Source organism: Haliotis rubra, unplaced genomic scaffold, assembly GCF_003918875.1.
Source record: "Haliotis rubra isolate DU_JTF1 unplaced genomic scaffold, ASM391887v1 Scf32, whole genome shotgun sequence".
NCBI lineage: Eukaryota > Metazoa > Mollusca > Gastropoda > Lepetellida > Haliotidae > Haliotis > Haliotis rubra.
In genome coordinates, this window is record NW_025766991.1 from 3,153,042 (window position 1) to 3,160,972 (window position 7,931).

Consider the following 7,931-nt stretch of genomic DNA (forward strand, 5'->3'; position numbering starts at 1 on the left):
ATGGTCATCAATCTCAGTTTCTGAATCACTGTCAAGAATTGCAGCATTCAACAGTGTATCGCTGGAAACAGGCATCTTGTCTTGGTGTCTGCCATACCCAGATCTTCTCAACTGAAAAACAGATGACTTTATATCAATAGAAAATTCTGTTTTAAAATGTTCGATAATCTTATTCAAGGGTAACATTACTTATTTTCATACCACTAATTAACTGCTCTGGGCAATTTGTACATATTACTTAAAGAAATTACAATGCTAGCATTTTGGAACAATGCTTACCTTCTCCATGTTCTTTATTGTGTGGGAACAAAGGCAACGAGACAGAGTGGAACAGTCGGTGTCTTTAGGCTTAAAAAAAGATTTACATGATGTTAATTCAAGTTTGTTTGAACAGTGTAACATAGATTACCAAACTTAAGAATTCTTTTATAAAATTTGGATTTCATGTGAACAAGTTAAGTTAAACATTGTAAATTGGCTGACCAATCTTTTGAAGAAAAAAAAGAAATTACCAGGATTTGAACCTGCATGTCTGATAATAGAAAAAAATTGACAGGCTATCATTGTAACCACTAGGCTACAAATTCTACTATTATCACTTGTCACGTTAAGCTTACACATTACACTTGCAACAATGTGTCACTTGGCGTCTGCTTGCGTCCATCATGTGCTAGACCTTGATACAAATGTTCTTATTTTCACAGTAAACTTATCACACAGTTAAGTATAGTCGTTTTGGTTAAATGTAATCTAATATATCCTAGAAAACATTAATATACAATATTTTTGTTAAAATTTGTATGTTTATACACAGTTACATCCTGTTGAATGACAGTGTTATTTGACAGTGACAAGTGACTCAGAGGTGTTTGATAAACAGGTGATAAAACAAATATGATAAAATTCTAGAATAATTACACAGATTCTCACCTTTAGAATGCTGCCTGATCATATTTTGAAAAATCTTCTGATGTCTTCTTACTTTTCCAGCAGAGATCAACAGGGTGTCAAAAAAACTACCCTTGTTTACCTCAAAGTAATCAGCCTTGAGAGTCCCTTATGATATTGAAAATGTTTGAATTATAAACATGTTTGATAAGTTGATTTAATGCACTAAAAATTCAAAATAATAATGAATAATGGTATAGTTGTGTAAATGTGATGGATAGCTTTCAGAGATATTACTTTACGCCAATGTTTATTTTTGAGATGTTGTATGGGGCAATTTCATATAACAGAAAAAATGTACTTTTTTAAACATTTTGATATGAGCAAAAGCGTGAGCCACCACAACTTTTTAGGTGTGCATTCTAATTTACTCTCTTCATGTGTGGTGAAAAAATTGGGATGGGTCATGCTTTTGCTCACACTATTTTTTCACTCTGAAAATAAGAAAATGTAGGTTTTTAGAAGATATATTAAAATATAACTTTGAAGAAGAAGAAAAACAGCACTAAAACATAAAAAAAAGCCATTGGAGGTAATTTCAACAATTTATTTAGCCTTCTTGATGCTAAAATTATCCTGTTGTAGAACTTTGAATATCATGAACTTTTGTGGGCCAATAAGGGCCTTTATCATACCTTGTCCTTTGATAATGCAAAGAAAAAAATAAGGAAAGAAAACATGTAGTTCTTTTGGGGGTTTTGTGTGTGCAAAATTTCACATCTTTAAAGGATGAATAGTATGTTAGGAACATAAATTTCTTGGAGTCTTTAAGATAAATTCAATCATGACTTGAAACGAGCGTGTAGTGCTTATAAAATGTAACAGACAAAACCAACCTTGTGAAAAATATTGTTAATGAAACAAGTGTTCCAGAATTGTTTGTGTTTGATTATTAAAAAACACGATTGATTGCTTGGTCGTTTAGTCACTACGACCAATCTTCGATTATTTCAATTAATCGGACCACCACTACAACTGACCATCCAAAACAGTTTGGGTGGTAAGCCAGAAGATACTTCTATGAACAAATACATTTGTTGTTTTTATTTTAACCATCCCCATCTAATAGAATAAACATAAAACCTGAGCATAAAAATAGCTGCTTGGTGAAAAATGTATGCTGTGAATTAAAACATGGTTTACATGTACAGTTTACCCTGTGCTTGTAATTTTTCTGTCTTTTTTGGTTTTTTTTTTTTGTGGATTTTGTCATCTTATACTTATTGTACATTATTTAAGGTACTTTGTACAGAATATATGTAGATTATTAATGAATTAAATTGTTGTTTCCGTGCTATAATAACACTGAACATGTATTAATTTCAGCTCTCCCATCTGAATAACAGGGGTGGAAATAACCCATTGCCCGACGCCCGAGTCCAGTGTTTTTTTCTGTCGGGCAAGCAAATTTGTATATCACACTGTACCGGTGTCCAGTTGACTTTCCAATATTAATTATGTTGTTTATTTAAAAAATCAACAAGAAAACGGCCGGTATAGTGGAAAGATTATCAGGGCAAGTGATTTTACATGTGCCGCTGTACCAGAGTACACTAGCAATTTTAAAGTTATTTCCACACCTGAATAACCTTTTTATGTGTGATACATGCCACAGCAACAACAAAATCTCAGGTTACTGGGTTATTTGGTTAGGTTATTTGGGATATTATGAATGAAACACTCTTGTCTTCTTTCTTTTTCACATTTCTCAATATAAGAATACAATAGTGACAAAGCATCTGTTATTTTTTGGCTTGAGTACCCCAGTATTGATTAAGCTATAACAAACCATCAAAGGTAGACATGAAGCAACTGATCTATACAGGGAAAATCTGTTTTCTCAAAAACGGTCAGGGTGTGATGAAGGTGCATGTTTCCCAACAGACTAAGCTTACTAACTCTGAGATTAAGTACAGTGCAAGTCTTTAGGTGGAAATGCTACACAGACAATGCTACATGAGATAATTATACCCTCTATCCATCCGAGACTAGTCGAAATGTTTCTCAGATAAACATGATCACAGGCTCTGAAGTTAACTCAACCGTAACTGTAAATACACGTCTGCATTTAGAATGCGTAATTGTATGCAGTACAGTGCATTATAAATCAGCAGTTGTAGCATTAACATATGCAGGGTTTTACGCGACCCGCATATCTACGTCTAGTACACACAAATGTAGAGAATGAGAAAAGAAATAATTCTGAAGCACATTATGATTCATTGTACTGAGAACACATCTGTGACTTTGTTAAATGTTCGGTTGTTTCTTTCAGAGCATCATTTCATCTACCAGTCCATATGATCAATGATTCATTCCAGAAATTATGAAAACCTACCGGTACAGTTCTCTGCATTGTTACTTAACAGGACCCTCATATTGCTTGCAGGAAACCCTTAAACTAAATGTTTGTGAGTCGAGGTGAAACCCTGTGTTTGGAAAAAAGTCATCTTGGGTCATGCACTTTCCTGTTGATAGATTTTCACCTGAAATTTTAAAAATTGTCTTCTTTTTTTTTTAAATTCATTTTAGTCATTCTTGTGTACTTGAACATGAGAAAAGCCCCAAAACTTCCTGTGAAAAAAAAGGGCGACTCGTCAACACTTTTGAACATGTTGGAATATAGTACTACCACCATTGCAAATGTACTTCAAAATTTGATATTTCCAGGGGTCAAAAATGGTCCTTATTCTACCTGGTTTATTTCTACTAGTTAATGATGTGTGAAAGAAGAGGATATATATAGAGAGAGAAAGAGAAACATTTCATTCATTCACTTGTCATACATAGTTTACAGATTTTAGTTGTCTCTCAGTAATGGAGCAGTTTGGTCTTGCAGTATATAATCAGTACAAACAGTGCTGAAGTATTGATACCAACTGGTGGGATACATACTTCCATCCAAATAACACTCTTGCCATGATATTCTGTGTAGGAATCCTGGTCCAGGCCAATTAGGTATCTTGGTTTGTCCATACTATGCCCTGCCATGCTTGGTTTTCACCAAAGTTGTCAATGTCTGAGATCTTTGTGCTTTCTTCTGCATTAATTTGATCAGATATATGACAAATACTATTCAAAGATGCTTTACCACATTTTCTCACTTACTCATTCCAGATAGTGAGTGAATTTAGTTTTACGTCGCACTCAGCAATATTCCAGCTATATGGCGGCAGCCTGTAAATAATCAAGTCTGGACCAGACAATCCAGTGATCCACAGTATGACCATCAATCTAATCTACGTATGTCATACATTAATGCACTGCTTTATGTATATATATAAGCTGAGATTTGATATGAATTGAATATTGTTCATATCTGCATTAACCAAACTCACTCACCAGCCTAAAAAAAACGAAACTTCAGTTGGTGATTGTCCTTCAATGCCTTACACTTATGGACATTATGTTTTTGTATATTGTGCACTCCATAACATGAAACAATCCCAGATTGTATAGAATAAAAGACCTTGAGCTAAGTTACAAAACTAGTTATATAAGCACCAATAACTGACGAGACACTCCCAATTCATTGATTACTGTTGTGTGTTGCATCAGCTTGGTTGTTCACAGCTGTAGAGGGCATCCTCACATCGGAGTTATCTTTTCAGAAATCTGAAATTGATTTTTGTAAATGGATGGAATGATGTTCTTAGATGTTACAATAGAATGTACTGAGTCTGAATCTTAGGGGAGGGGTGGTGGGGTAGCCTAGTGCTTAAAGCGTTCACTTGTCAGGCCGAAATTCCCGGCTCAATTCTCCACATAGGTACAATGTGTGAAACCCATTTCTTGTGTCCCCATGATATTGCTGCAACATTGCTAAAAGCAGCGTAAAACCATACTCACTCACTTTAACTTCCAGTCGGGAGGGTGACTGCCTACTGGTTAAAATGTTTGCTCGTCATCCCGAAAACCTGGGTTCGATTCACCACGTGGTATGAGTTTCAGGATGCCAGAATTTAATGCAAGTCATGACTGAAGGCTACCAATCATCTGCAGGATCATTCCAAGATGGGCTCCCTCCTGGCACCATCCAGTTCTAAGTTGACTTATTTCAGCTGGCAGATGTCAAAATGTCTCCACTTACCCCATGTTGGATTTGTCTGTTGCTGTCTGCTCTTACATACTGTTACATGTTGATTCCTAAGTTGAAACTAAAATGTTCACCAAGATCAGCTTGTAAAAGAACTTGCTGTTAAACCAACAAGCAAGAAAGCAATGTGACAATTAAAACTAAGGCATAATAGAAGATTTGCTTATATGTAGGTTTTCAGTTAATTTGATATTTGGAGGAAAGGTGATGAAGTTGTCTAAGGTGCTGTAATTAGGAGATAAACATCATGTGTTGGCCAATTTCCGGGTGTTATTGAGTATTTGAAGCACGGGAATTCATTTGGAACCGACGGTGTCAGCTGGAGGTTTCAAATGAAATATTCCCGCGCTTCAAATACTCAATAACACCCCGAAATTGGCCAACACATGATGTTTATCGACATTGTAAACACAAAAGTAAACCAAAAGGTCTACACACGTTTTTGTGTCTGCACTCATTGACATCGAGTACGGGTACAGCAGTGAAATGTCATCAGCCGGCCGTTTCGGCTCTCTCCCATGGTAGCATCTGGAACTGGCCATTTGTGACGTCATTCGGACTTTACGTCACAATATGATTTTAATGATGTCATCACAGCTGACGACGTAACAACACAATAGTGTGAGCGATGTTTGTATGTATTAATACGCAGCAAATTTCTGGGAATCGAATACCATTTGATCACGTTTTTCAACCAATCAGATTAAAGAACACAGTGACTTTTGGTTTACAATCCGCTGTGTAGAGTTGCAAGTCCCAGTTTGCCCCTGTTATGTGTCTGGGTTTGTCACAACCATACCCCTTAAACCTGGTTCACTCAGACTCCCTGGCGTGATATTGCTGGAATATTGTTGAAGTCCTCCTCCATGGTGTTGTGGTTAGAGCATCCACCCGGAGAGTGTTGTACCAAAAGACGTTAAAATATGGTACTTGTTGGTCCCTGCCTGGCACTCTGCATTAATGGGTACATCGAGGACTGGTCGGCTTGGAGTCAGTATAATGTGTCTGAGTGGGGTATTCATGCTTAACTGCGGCATGGTATCTCAGTGGGCTAGCACTATAAAACCAGCTTAAGTCTAGGCTAGTACAAGCAGCCGCACATACACATACATGCACGTTGTCATATGAGCGAAATAATAGAATTTGACTTTGCAGTACTTGAAAAAGTTCAAAGATATTATGAGTTAGAGCAACTTTAGGGACAAGAGAATAAACTGTAAAATTGAATTGAAGAAAAGAGAAGTGCACATATAATCCTTCATATTTTACCATCACAATATGGAAGTCTTGTAAGTGTTATCACTAAGAGACAAATCAGCTTGTCTGTCTTTATTACTGGGGGGCAGTGGGGTAGCCTAATGATTTAAGCATCCACTCATCACGCTGGAGACCCAGGTTCGATTCCCCACATGGGTACAATGTGTGAAACGCATTTTGGGTGTTCCCCGCCTGGATATTGCTGGAATATTGCTAAGAGGGGCGTAGAACCATGCTCACTCCCTCACTTTATTTCTGAAAAATAAACAATGTACCTGCTCTATTGTTGACTCCAGGAGATACTGTTTGCTTACACACTGTCTTCCAAAACCTTCATCTGATCAGCTTTACTTGTAGATCAAACTTGCCTAAGTAACAATCAGACAAGCTCTTCCCAGCAACTAAGGAGACTATTCAGTACAATTACCATCTGGGAGAGCTTCTAATGCTCTTCATGATCAACACAAAGATTACATGGGTCAATGTGTGAAGCCCATTTTGGTGTTCCCCGCCTGATGTTGCTGGAATATTGCTCTTCAGTCTAATGCTCTTCATGATCAACACAAAGATTAAGTCAGTTACATTTTCAGACCTGGGTTGGTCTTCAAGATCTCGGTACTATCATAGTGCTCACTCTGGCATAAGACGTAGTAGATGCATTATGAAAAGGTAGAATGTGCCTTAGCCCCATGCTATTATTATGGTACAGTGTGGTTCTAATCTTCAAAACCTTCCTAATGACGTGCTGGTTTTGGGGAAGTAGTCAACGAGGAGCCTAAGTCACAAGAGACTATTACAATTGTACTAGCAAGAACAAAAGAATTTCCTTTATATCTTGGGATGCCACAGAGAGTCGGTATGTGCTAATAACACTGTGCTGAGGGCAAGGCTGCCCCAATGGTTGAATGTATATTGATATATGGTTGAATGGTTGAATGCCCTAATGTGCCCCTCTATGGTTGAATGTGCTGATGCCCCCATGCTATGGTTGAATGTGCTGATGCCCCCATTGCTATGGTTGAATGTGCTGATGCCCCCATGCTATGGTTGAATGTGCTGATGCCCCCATTCTATGGTTGAATGTGCTGATGCCCCCATGCTATGGTTGAATGTGCTGATGCCCCCATTCTATGGTTGGTTGAATGTGCTGATGCCCCATGCTATGGTTGAATGTGCTGATGCCCCCATGCTATGGTTGAATGTGCTGATGCCCCCATGCTATGGTTGAATGTGCTGATGCCCCATGCTATGGTTGAATGTGCTGATGCCCCCATGCTATGGTTGAATGTGCTGATGCCCCCATGCTATGGTTGAATGTGCTGATATGTCTCCCCATGAATGTCCATGCTATGGTTGAATGTGCTGATATCCCCATGCTATGGTTGAATATGGATATGTGCCATGCTATGGTTCTATGTGCTGATGTGCTGATGCCCCATGCTATGGTTGAATGTGCTGGTGCCTCCATGCTATGGTGTATGCTGAATATGCCTCCATGCTATGGTTGAATGTGCTGATATCTCCATGCTATGGTTGAATTGAATGCCCCCATGCTATGGTTGATATCTCTGATATCCCCATGCTATGGTTGAATGTGCTGATATCTCCATGCTCCGGGTTAGAAATTGGA

General features: G+C 37.9%; 1 long non-coding RNA gene across 1 annotated transcript; it reads right to left on the reverse strand.

The window, feature by feature from the left end:
* On the reverse strand, nucleotides 1-1,031 carry LOC124283716. The gene is made up of 3 exons (XR_006900386.1): nucleotides 931-1,031; nucleotides 280-348; nucleotides 1-111 (listed from the first exon to the last, which is right to left on the reverse strand). It is a non-coding gene; the product is annotated as an uncharacterized LOC124283716 (long non-coding RNA).
* Nucleotides 1,032-7,931: the final 6,900 nt, after the last annotated feature.